The following is a 13534-nucleotide window of genomic DNA, read 5'->3' on the forward strand; positions in this document are numbered from 1 at the left end:
TTATAATAGTAGTGTTAATGATTTATAATTCAATGTCTATAATGATTTATAAACATACTTTTAATGTGTTACAGCAAACATAAAGGTATAAGCATTCATAAATACTCAGAATGCTTTATAGCTATATCTGTAATACAGTAATTGTAATGTGTTATAATACATTATAATGTCATTATAAGTCACTGTAAGTTGTCATTAGATGCTCTAAGTAAAGTAATGAAATTCCTGTATGCTGTATGCCTTTTTTTCCTGACGCCTTTTGTCCTGAGACCTTTTTTCCTGAGACCTGATGCCATTTTTGTGAGACCTGATGCTTTTTCATAACACACCTGGCACCTCACTCTGAGACCTGAGGATGTCCTAAAATGACACTGTACCCCTGCTGTTCTTATTGACTCCTGCCTTTCTGCTGCAGCCCTCGTTTACCCAACGATAACAAGAGCAAACTGATAGCGCTGATAGCATCTATTAGGAACAGTGTGGTTTAGCACTATTTTGATCCAGAAAATGAGAAATAAAGTTGTCAAGAGGCTGTCAGGTCAAACTCACACATTACTGAAGCACTGAGTGATGATAAAAAATTGGTTTACACAGATATAGTTAGTTTAACTGGACGTGAAATTGTTCACCTATTGGAACTTCATCATTTGTGACTGGTTTTTGATTTTTATGCAAATTTCAGGCTTGATGTAAGTGTTTCTGTAGAGTTGTGTCCCACTACAATTGTTCTGTGTTAGCTCTGGATTAATCTCTTCCTGTTGGATCCAAATGAATGCCCCCGCTCTCTCCCTCCAGCAATGCAGGTTTGATAGGATTAATTGAGCCATTACTTAATTACAAGCCTGAGAAGAAGCTGAAAAACCTATGAAGAGGATTTACAGCTTTGCTAATAAATCATGGACAGAATTCTGAAGCAGAATTTTTTTCTTTCATAAATACTTTCCACTAACAGGCTCATTAGCGAGTACATGATGGAAGCCCCTGGTAATGTGGGTCGTTATGCCAACTCTGTATGAGCAGCTCCAGCTGCTTCCTCTGCTGCTGATGTGGAACATCACAATAATTACTCAGTGTTTGTGAACATAAGTGGGAAGCTATTTAGTTCCACCAGGGCTGTGACTTTTACATTTTAATTTTCAAGGCACTTTAATTGAATCTAGCAAACATTAGGCCACTTCAGACAGTTAGTCCTACATCTGATGGGAGAAAAATTATTGGGAAATTAACTTTGAATGGAACAAAATACTTCCCTCATTTGAACAGAAGAGTGGTCTTACATCAGTCAGTCCACAAACTCCAATAAAGATATAGATTTGGAATCTGTACATGCTCCAGCTTAGATGTGGATTTCTGTATCATAAAACCAGTAGGTGACCTCTTGTGCCCCATGTGAAAGGCTTTTGTCATCCCGGAAGGAAGGGCTATTGTTACGTTTATTCATTTATAGCACTTAGGTTGAATTTTTGTGAACATTTCAGGATCAGGATTCATTTCTATATAATTATATTTAAAGTACAACGCCTACTTAATGTCAGAAAAATGTTGGAAATAAGAAAGGAACTCAGTGAGTCATTTGTCACCAAACCGACAAAAGGGTACTTTCTAAAGCAATTTGTTTCTTCAAAACCCATTAATGTAACAAAGGTCAGTGTTCAAAACCAAATGACAGATAATAATTGCTGTAAAATATGCTCTTTTTTGGTTTGGTGGTGTTTCTTGTTCCTTCACAAGCCTGCAGACCCAAACAGCTGATCAGTGGGCTGCAGGCGGCAGAACACATATGTGGAGTAGTGCTAAACAAATCTGTTCATGGAGGAAAATTACACCACAGTGATGTATCATATGTCCTTTCCTGAATTCTGAACACTCTTGAATTTCATTTTTTCAGACATAAACTGTGTAAGTATTTGGCCACACCTGTTAATTATTGAGTTCAGGTATAAAATCAAGCACCTAACCATGCAGTCTCTACAGAGACAATACACGGGTCGTTCTGAAGAGCTCAGTGACCTCAAGCGTGGTACTGTGATGGATGTCACCTTTGCAGTAAGATGGTTTGTGGCATTAAATCACTGCTGGATATTCCAGAGTCAGCTGTGAGGGACATTATTAGAAAGTGGGAGCATTTAGGAACAAGAGCAACTCAGTCATGAAGGTGAAGACCATGTAAAATCACAGACTGGAGTCAACGACTGAAGAGATGCATGGTGCATAAAAGTCGCTTATGCTCTGCTGATTCCATAGCTGAAGAGTTGTGAACTTCCAGTGGCATTAATGTAAGCACAAAAACTGTGCAGCGGGAGCTTCATGAAATGGGTTTCCATGACTGAGCAGCTGCATGCAAGCCTCACATCACCAAGATATTTTGGACAATACTATGCTTCCAACTTTGTGGCAACAGTTTGGGGAAGGCCCTTTTCTATTCCGAAGTGACTTTGCCCCAGTGAACAAAGATGGACTATAAAGACATGGTTGACCTGACCTCAACCCAGTCAAGCACCTTTTGGCACGGAGAATGTGAGTCAGACCTTCCCATCCAACATCAGTGCCTGGCCTCTTAAATGTTCTACAGAGTGAATGGGCACATATAGTCTCACAAAAACACTCTAACATCTTGTGTAAAGCCTTTCAAGAAAAGTGGAGGCTGAAAGCAAAATTAAATGGAGCAAACTACCCTGTCTGGATCTGTCTCTCCTGCTGGTCTCTCCTTAAAGGGGCCGGACTGACTTGTACCACCTGTTGACTAATACCTCATACAGCCCCACTTCAAATAGACCAATTTACTGCATTTAATTCCTCAGTGAAATTTTATTGCTGTGGCTAGAACTTCACTTTTTGTCCTACATTGTAGATTTTTTTCCCATTAATTTATATGAGGTATATGGCTACAAATCCATGATAAATAGGTGTTTAAATCATAGCACTTCTGTACCAGTGTTGATTGGTGGATGTAAATATTACCAATCCACTGTTAGAAAGGTGGCAGTCTGAAATGTTCTTTTAAAATGATCATTTTAAGTCGTTTTAGATCATGAATACTGAGATTATCACATGTAAAAATGCTCAAGCAACACAGAATAGCAGTCCATGAGTCCACATTCACTAAATCAACAACAAAAAAAAACATCTACTCTTCTCCCCTTAGCCAACAAAGTGTGTATTGGTCTCACATTACACCAGACTTTTTAAACTTGAAAAGCTGAAAAACCCTTTGAATACAGTCTGAGCCAGCTGGCATACCCACTAGTTGACTGGCATCACATTGTCTTATTGTTGATGCTCTTCATTTCAATAACGTCACTCTCTTTGTTCCCACTACTCTCTCATTTCACTTCCTCTAGTCTTACTCATTGTTTCACCCCTCTTTCACTCACTATGAAACATCATCTTTACTATAGTTGAGTCACACCTTCCCTCCCTGCTCCGCATGAATGTTCTGGCACACACCACATCAGCATCCAGCCACCAACCACAACGCCTCTTATCAATCCACATAGCAGCCACACAGGAGAGGCCTGGCTAACCAATAGTGGTGACAGAAGCTGAGGCGGATGAAGTGCAGAGTAATCTCAGAAATGTCTATCAGTAATTGCATTTGGAAGACACTCATGGGAAATATGAAGAGGTTTCGTTGCATAACCGGCGTAAGCTCCGCCATCGCTCCATGCCCCGATAAGGAAACACACAGAGGTAGATGAGGTCATGAGCTTCAAGTGTGAGAAAGGATGCTTTAATATTAAGGTGGGTTAACCTTACATTATTACACAGCTCTGTGTGAGGTTTTACCTAAGCACTGGGGGGATATAGGGCATTTGTTGTCACATGATCCCGATGATGCACAAAGGTCAGATGGGGGGCAGGAAGTGAAAACTAGAATGTTAAAGCTCTAGCTCAACCTGCACAATGAAGTCATCATTGGAAAATTTCTACATAAATTGTTATGATTCATTTTAAACAAGGACATTTTTCCAAAAGGCTAACCAGTTTTCCTGTCTGGAGGCGATCTGTATCTCAAATAACTTAGTTCTGCAGACTTCATGCTACATGTCTAGCCAGAAGGTAGACATAAGTCTGGAGGAGTCTTGTACTGAGCTAAGAGGCTAGCTCCACCTATTTAACAGTGTTCCTCTTGTTTTGTTATAAACATTCTTTTAATAGAAAGTTTATTTAGCAATAAACTTTGTGGGATAAACGACTGAATGTAATTCTTGAACAAGCTGGATCTAGCAGGCACTTTCAAATGAACAAAAGAGTTAGCCCTTGTTTGAGTGCCAGTGTCCTTTCTTCCATTTTTGTTGTTATTTAGTACACATTTAAAAAGCCAAACTGGGCCAAACTGGAGCAAGTGAAGAGCTTTTTGGGAGCAGAAAGACTGGCTGTTATTGCTAAGCTAAGCCACATGATCCAGATCTGTGAAAAGAGACTGACTTCGCCTTATAACAGGCAAGGCTGGACAGACACCAGCTGTGGCAAGGAAATCAGGGATAACTGTGCCAAACTGTAATGAACAAACTGGACTGATGGTGAAAATGGATCATATGAGTGATGTCTGACTCTCCTCCCCCGGATTATTTCATGTCTTCCACCGGTTTTCTGTGAGCTTTACAAAGCTTTTGCTTTAATGTGTCACTACTCTGGCACTTGAAAGTAGATGAAGGTTTCAGATGAAGATGGCATTTTTTTTACTGCATTAATCCCTTCCTGCCCTCCACCTGGAATTCTTCACTCCACTGATGTGACGTCACCTACAACTTAACCTTTTACCTGAACAATAGTAGCTCTTATATGTTTGCCAGGTAACATCTGGAAGCAACCCTCCATGTGAGAGAGGGGTCCTGCTGCAGACTGCAGGCCTCAGATGCCCCTACTTCTCAGACCACTGCAGAGAGTCGCCGCCTCTGTCAGGATGGAAGTAGTATAATTTGGCAGTACAACATGTGTGTTGTTTTTAGAAGTTTGTTTTTTTTTTTTATCCATCTTCATTTAAACAAAATGAGACAATCACATTCATGAAATAACAACACTGCAAACATAACAGACTAAGTGAAATTGTATTAATATCTCTGGTCTTATTTGGGATTAAAATGTGTATGGACCCGTTTTAGATTTAAAGATGAAAACAGTGGCTCGCTTTAGCTCCGTTAGCTTTAGTGCTAGTTAGATAGTAAATGTTACCATGTAGGCTGGTGCAGCTATGTTAACCAAAGCTTCAGCAATATGAGCTTTAGCTAATGCTAATATCGATATATCAGCTATGTAGATAAAGAAGATACTAGCTAAAGTAGCTATGTTAGCATGAGAAAATGTAGCATAAGCTAACATTGCTAATGTAGCTACATAAATAAAATATGGGTTTATGGGATTTGCAAACTGTAAAAGGTCTGCAGTTTTCAACTACTTTTCCTACATAGCTTAGGTAACTGATGTAGCTAATGTAGCTTTATTTGCTTTAGCTTTGTCTACTTTAACATTGAGCTATTTTACATGAACAAAATATGGGTTTATTGAAATTGCAAAACTGTAAAAGGTTCACAGTCTTCAGCTATGTTACCTATGTACCTTATGTAGCTAATGTAGCTTACATAGCTAGCATTGCTTTGTTAGCTTTATCTGCATGAGCCAAGTAGCTATTTTACATGAGTTAAATATGAGATTATAGGATTTGCAAAACTGTGCAAGGTGACTAGGTCTTCAGCTATGTTACCTACCAAACTAAAGCCCACATAGCTTACGTAGCCCACGTAGCTTCGTTGGCTTAAGCTTTAGCTATGTTAGCTGCATTACTGCCCTGCATGAAATCTGAGTGTTTTCATGGAGTAGAAGATTCTTTAGTTTGCTTTATTAAACTTTTTGCTATTTGATTTTGCAGGTCAGGTTGTTGACGTTGAACTTTTGGTATCCTGATCCTTACATTAACCTTTACCCTAACCTAACTGGAAGTTTTTTTAAATTTTGTGTGTATTTTAGTGTTTACTGACAGAGGCTGTGTCTCACAGTAGTGGTCTGCAAGTGGGGCATCTGAGAGCTGCAGTCTGCAGCCAGACTTTCTTGAAAAGTGAAGCCAATAGTGAAGTGCAAAAAAAACCCCTGCATCGCCCAGAGTCAGTGTCATTATCAGTCAATTTAGATGATAAGATACTGAAATAATCCATCAATCATCTCTCAGCCAGAAAGTCGCTGTTTCATTTTGATCTGTCCTTGGAAAAGACAATTAACCTCTGTTTGCTCCCACTGCTGCATTAATGGCATGTGTAAGTGATGCTTAGTTAACGCTAATGGCAACTCTACTCTCAGCAGCCTATGCCATTAGTGAGTAGATGTAAAGTGAATGGACGTGAATAGGTAAGTGTGGCCTGTGGTTTAAGACGCACTTTAAGCATTCAGACGACTATAAAGGGCTATTCAAGCTAAAGCCCAAGCCAGTAGTTGGCATTTTACACTTGCATGAGTTAATTTTATGCTGCCCGAATCCTATTTAGCTACAGACAAAACCAACTTTAACAGGAAATTCACCTTAACAGAGTTATAATGCTGACTTTTTAACCTGTAGCCAAGTCTCATAATGCACTGTCATGCTTTGAAGATTCCCCCTGAGGTCATGGTGTCTACACAAATGGACCAATGATGATGTCAGCTTGTATATGCTGTATAAACGTCACCTATGACTCTTATCTTGCATCTCTGTTCCTCTCTGTCCTTCACTGTGTCATTCATTATTGTGTTATCCTTCATCTTCCATCCCTTTTCTCCTCTCTGTTATGTCAGCCCCTCCCCACAACATCAATCACAACACTGCTGTGTCAGCTTTTATTTACGATATGAAGAGAGATGAGCAATGCTGCCAGTTTGCTTGGCAATGCTGACTCTATATTGACTGATAGAGAAAGCAGACACCCAAGTGAGATAAAGTATAATTTGTTTTGTGTGATTGAATGATGTTTGGTTGTCAAAGCAGCAATAAATGAATGAAAACAGAGAAAATCAAACAGTCTTATTAATATGAAATACGAGTCAATGCAAGAGGGTGAACCTGCACTCATCCTGGCAGTGGCTTCAGCGGCCTCAGCCTCTCACATATCTGCTGAGACGTTTCACCTGGTCAGCTCTTAGACATCAAAGCCAGTCTGGAGCGTAAGTGAAAGTGGCGTGATGTCATTATCAGACAATGTCCTCATGCACTTGTAACGCCAGCCCCTCATTCAGCAACACTCTGCTACTTTAACACAGGCCAGATGAGTGAACCTCACATATCAGCTGTTCCAAATGTGGATCTCTTTGGAGAGCTGCAGTGGAACGATGGGAGCCAGCCCTGCTCTGATAAAAGAGCTATTTTCTCACAAGATCCATGTTCCTGTCTGCTCTCCTTTATTGCAGGTTATTCTAAGAGGGGCCACAGGGGTGTGATAGAGGTATAGGTTAAAGCCTGGGTATTAGATAATTGTGGACATGATGAGGGTGAGGAAAGGTGGCCGCAGCAATAAAAGCATGACACATGGTTGATGATGTCACACCCTCTCAGATAAGGTTCACATTGCCATCCTTAAGGGGAAATGCTATTACTGGATGCATTATTACACATCTGCATTTTGAGGGAGGTCTGGCAAAGATCCAGGTATTTTATGATATTAATGTGATGTGTTTTTAACCGGGGTTTGGCTTCAGTCTACCTAAGGCAGCAGCTTCTGGATTGCACACATGTCAACACTTCAGATGAATGGCTCAGCGGTGACACCTCCACTACCTCAGCTTAAAGGCCATTCTCGGCCCTCAGAGGGGGGTGGTGAAGATTCCTGCGTCTATATGTAGTGACACACTCCAGGAGGCCAAGCTATCTTTGTTGTCTATTTAGCCACGCTAGCTGAATGTTGTTTGGAGGGAAATATAGGTCTGTTAGTGTCCAAATCTCCTCTGAAGTTTGCTCTTTTAAGTCACTTTAAAAGTAAAACATTTCTGATTTTGTTAAATTATTTACAGTTAAATTGGACTGCATTTATGTGGTATGGACAGCAAAGACCGGTGTAAAAAAAAAAAGGGCAGTCTGCTGCCACAAAGAGCTAATTTTTGATGTTATCAACTTTAAATGAACTGTTATTTCTTTTGTGTTTAGTTACCTTACTCTGTATATCTACAGTAGATCATGCCTAATTTTGGAAGTCAGTTGTGTTTCAATTCAGGGGTAGCATCCTTTGAAGGACCTCACCAATGAAAGACCCATCCTCTTAAGCTTATGTAGGTCACTCAGATCAAACTGAAATCAGACTAATTGATCTACGGAGATTTAGCAGCATGGTTTTCCCTCCCTCCCTTTTTTGCTACTAAGTGCTGCTTCTGTCAACTAGCAACCTCTAAATCTACACCAGAGTTAGCTTATGACTTGCATTGCTTGATTTAAACTTTCATATGGCTAATAATTCAAAGTTTCAAGGTACACTTTGTATGGTTTTTAATCAGGGCCTGATCACTAACCATAACCCTAACCCTAGGGTCGGCAAGGACCCTATTGTAGCTGTATGTGTCATTTTCTATCAGAAAAATTGCCTGAAAAGTGAAATAAGGGACAGGGTAGGAGCTATTAAATAAAAATCGGTACACATATGGACCATGATTAGACGATTAAAAAAGTATTTTGGGCCGATCCTCTAAAATGTACAAGAAGCGCACCACAAACAGCTAAAGGTCAAATTTTGGCATTTTTGTGTGATTCACAAGTTTCATACTTAAACAAACTCCGCCTAGGGATTTTATCTAATTGACCCCAGAATTTTTTTTGCTCAATCTAGACAACCTGGAAATCTAAAGTTGTGTGAACTGTGACTTTTCCCCCTAGGGTGGCACCGGGACTGTAGCCCAAACTTAGACTACTTTTTTGAACCATTTTTTTGCAGTGAAAATAATAATGCTTTATCACCCTTTAATGCGTCAGTCAGTCATCACCAAACTTTACAGGAATGATCACACATTGATGCTGAATACATTCATACATCAATATCATTACTGCCACAGCGCCTCCTTTTGGCAATTCTGTACACCATTCACCCTGGGCTTATGAATTTGGGTCTGCATATGGATCATCATAAGACCAACAAAAACCTCTTGGACTTATGCCCAAATCCCAACAGGAAGTCCATAAGCATCTCTATTTAACAATAAGGCATTTTTGATGGTGCCAAAGGTGTTGATGGTGAGCATTTCGATGTCTCGCCAATTTGACAGGAAGTATGTGCAACTCTCATACTAAAAATCTGATTGCCTTCAAATTCCACATGTAGGATCGAGGTCTTCCTCTCTACACATTCAACGGTTAATTTCATCGCTTTGATATAACGCCCCTACTGGCAACAGGAAGTGACACAATTGGGCCATTTCTTCATTGGGGAGCAATTCATTGTCTCGCCATTTCACAGAAAGTCACTGTAACTCCTATATGAAACTTCTGATTTGCATCAAATCTCACATGTATGATTGGGTTATGCCCCTCTACATAGTTAAATATGTTTTTAAATGTGTACTACATGTTTTTGCTAATGTGCCACCTACTGCAAGAAAGCAGATGCATCTCTAACGTAAAACGTCCATTTATTATCATTTCACATGAGAAATAACAGTCCTAGAAGAATAGACATGCTTTCTGTGGTCTGCTGCAACACACAGCAATGTTTGTTTTTGCACAGTTATTCTCACATACCCACGCATGTGACACACCCCATGCCTGACATGTGCTGGTGAGTGAGGGCCAGTCAGTGCTTCATGCAGCCTTAGTTTTAGTTTTGGTATCTTTTTAAATGAGTTGAAACCACTAACTCACTTTTATATGTTTATTAATCAGGCCCTTGAGAATCTGCAGTCAGATCTGAGTAGGAGTGCAATGAAGCCTTGGACATTTTTGGCCATGAAGGATGCACCAGATGGATCCCTTGTGGCCTGAGAAAAGAAGGGTGCGTTTGCTGGTCATCTGACCTCTGAAAAAGGACAGCCTTAGACACACTGTTGGGATGCTATTGGTATTCAAGTGTGCCTAACAAGTGTTACACTGCTATGTTTTTTTATAGTAGTCCAGAAAGGAAAATAGAACTAGCAACCATCAGTTATAAGCCTCTGCCAGGTTTTCAGTTGTCTGACAGTGAGAGTAAAGTGGTGGGCCAAGAAGAAGAGCTGTGATGTTTTCTGTGGTTGTGTGATTCATAGAGATCATAATACCTCTCAAAGCATTCTTGAGATATTTTCACAAGCAGAAGGTCCATGTGAGTCTGAGTCATGACCTTAACTGTTCAAAGATATATCAGTGGATTCTGTCTCACAGGTAAATCCAAAGAAGAAACTGGAACAGTGGGAAGTCAGGACTGAACTTCCCACTTCAAGTGACCCTTCAGTGTTGACAGTCTGTGAGGAGAAGAGTATTTAGCTTTTTTAAACCACACCTTGGCTTCTTCTGCTCGAGGCCTCCAGCAGGCATTGGAGCAGTTTATAGCTGAGTGTGGTTGGGGTGAGGGAGAGAGTTCAAGTATCTTGGGGTTTTGTAACTGAGTGAAGGTAGAATGGATTGTGAGATTGACAGGTGGATTGGTTCAGCATTGGCACTACTGCATACATTGTACCAGATCATTGTTGTGGAGAGGGAGCTGAGCCCAAAGGCAAAGCTCTCAATTTTTCCCCTATGGTCATGAATTCTAGGTAATGACCCAAAGAATGAGATCCTGAGTTTAGGCGATTGAAATGAATCCTCAGGAGGGTGTCTGGGCTCAGCCTTAGAGATAGGGTGAGGAGCTTGGACATCCGGATGGAGCTAAAAGTAGAGCCGCTGCTCTTTGGCGTTGAAAGGAGCCAGTTGAGGTGGTTTGGACACCTGATTAGGATGCCTCCTGGACGTCTCTTTTTGGAGGTCTTCCAGGCACACCCAACTGAGGATACCCCAGGATAGACCCAGAGCTTGCTGGAGGATTTATGTATCTCTTCTGGCCTGGGAATGCCTTTGAACACCCCAGGAAGGGCTGGAATATGTTGCTGGGGATAGAGATGTCTTGGTTGCTTAGCCTGCTGCCTCTACAACCCAGACCCAGATAAGTGGAAGATGGATGGATGGATGGATGGATGGAAATCCCATCGCTACTGTTTGATTCTAATGAAGACATTGTGTGCATAGAAACATTACTACTATGAACCGTATTGAATTGCAAAAAGAGACTTGTGTGTTCCAGTTTCTGCTTTGGATTTGCATGTGAGAAAGAATCAATTGATATACTTTTAAACTGTTTCTGGTCCTTCCCTGAAGCCAACCACCTATACCTATGGAGGGGATGAAGTGCAAGAGACTCCTACTGTAGCTGCTGTAGGTATGACCTTGACCTTTGACCTCCAAACCTTATCAGCTCATAACTTGAGCCAGGGTGGACATGTTTGCAAAGTTTGTAGAAAATCCCTCTTGAGATATCAAATTCACAAGCAAAAGCTGACCAAGAGGCCTAATGACCTTGACCTATGACCTCAAAAATAAAATAATATTGTCCTTGTGTCAGGCTGCACGGCGGCGCAGGGGTTAGCACTGTTGCCTCACCGCAAGAAGATCCCTGGTTTGTTCCCTTTCTGTGCAGATTTTGCATGTTCTCCCAGTGCACGCATGGGTTCTCTCCGTGTCCCCTGCCTCTCGCCCAATGACAGCTGGGATAGTCTCCAGCCCCCCCCCCCCACCACCACCACCACCACCACCACAGTGAATGTCCTTGAATCAGGCTGATCATTTTTGCACTTTTGTGAGGAAAATCTCTCAAAGTATATTTGCGATATCAGGTTGACAAAAATTCCTTAGCAAGCTAGGGATAAACAAGAGGTCTTTTGACATTTACCTTTGACCTATGACCTCCTAAATCTAAGTAGTTCATCTGTAAGTCCTGATGAACTTTAGCGTAAAAATAGAAGAAAATCAATTGCAGCATTCTTGAGATATTGCACCGAAAAAAATGGCCTAGATGCCGTCCATCTGTATGTCATTTTGCCTTCTGCCTTGGCTATTGCTGGTGCTGATGCATAAACATAAAATTTCTGCTCAAACTTGTTAGATTAAGGAAATTCTTAGACTAACTTTGGCCCTACAACACACTTTGACATAAAGATATTAAGTTAAATATGATTTAGAACCTCACCATTAGACGTCACATAATCCTGTTTCTTTGAGAATTAAAAACTGTTGGTTTCTGAAAACTTTTAAATGATATGACCCAAAAAAAGTCATTAAAAAATATATATTTTTTTAATTTCTAGTATTTGGTGTGTGATGATAAGGCTCTATGTTGGCATGCAGCACACTGAAACAGAACATATTTTACTTGCTTATCTTTAACATTAGCTTAAGAACAGCTTCACATAGCTGCTTTTGAGCTAATAACTGTGCTTCAATTAGTCCATTGTACTGTTCAAATACCAGCCATTGGGGATTTGTAAATAAAATGGAAAAGAATAGAATCACAATGTAAATATTTAGTTTCGAGTAGTGGCTATGTGTATATGGGAGCAGTAAAATATGAGCTGTTCTGCTGCCAAAGTGAACAGCTTGTTTATTAAAATATCTTATCTGCACCATCAGATGTGTGAGAGACAAACGACTCCCTAACTAATCTGAAACACTTCATCCATAGACGTACTGTTATGGTTCTATGATGTGCTGTAATGTCTAAGCTTCCCCCTCAGTACGTCTGCATCTGTATCAGCAGAGCACCACTGCATACCAGACATAATGTATCGTCATCATCCTGACCGGCCCTGTCACAATGGATTGTTAAGAGCATGTCTGTGGATAACATAGCGTCTATAAAAAGGCACCTACTTGACAACAGTAAGATTCAGTAAGGGCTGCCCATACTGCACATGAGAGCGGGTGATAAAAGAGCAAACACATGCATGCATGACGTGCACCCACACTCACAGATGTGGGCTCAGTGACACTTCACAAAGGTCAGCTATCAATAACAGTCTAAATCTGTACAGCTCTAATGTTGACAGAGGAAGGGGAGCTTTATGCATGTGTTAACAACAAAATAACAGTGCAGCTTTACAACTTTAGGACTGTTATTAGTTGGAAATGTATCTTCTTCTTTTTAAATATCTTAACTGAGTGCTGATAAACAACAGTAAGTTTTCTCATGACTTATGGCAAAATTCACTGCACCATATCAGCACACTCGGCCTAGTGATATACTGCACAACATTTATTTGACAAAGATGTACTGTTTTGATAAACATAAAACTAAGTAGTCAATAAACTAGATGAAAAGCACTGCATTTTTCTGGTAATTTCAAATGGTTGTTTATCAATCACAATATAATTGAACTTTTGTGACAAAAAAATTAAGAAATTGTTTTTAATGTCACAGATTTCTGCAAAGTAATACCAATTGAACAACAATATGTAAGGTATAATAAGTGACCGCTTAAGTATCCACCTCCTTCAAGTCAGAATTTAGTAGATGCACCTTTGGCTGCAATCACAGCACTGAGTCTGTTTGGATAGGTCTCAATCAGGCTTGCACATCTGCATACTCTA

The sequence above is a fragment of the Cheilinus undulatus genome, linkage group 4 (assembly GCF_018320785.1).
Source record: "Cheilinus undulatus linkage group 4, ASM1832078v1, whole genome shotgun sequence".
NCBI classification, from domain to species: domain Eukaryota; kingdom Metazoa; phylum Chordata; class Actinopteri; order Labriformes; family Labridae; genus Cheilinus; species Cheilinus undulatus.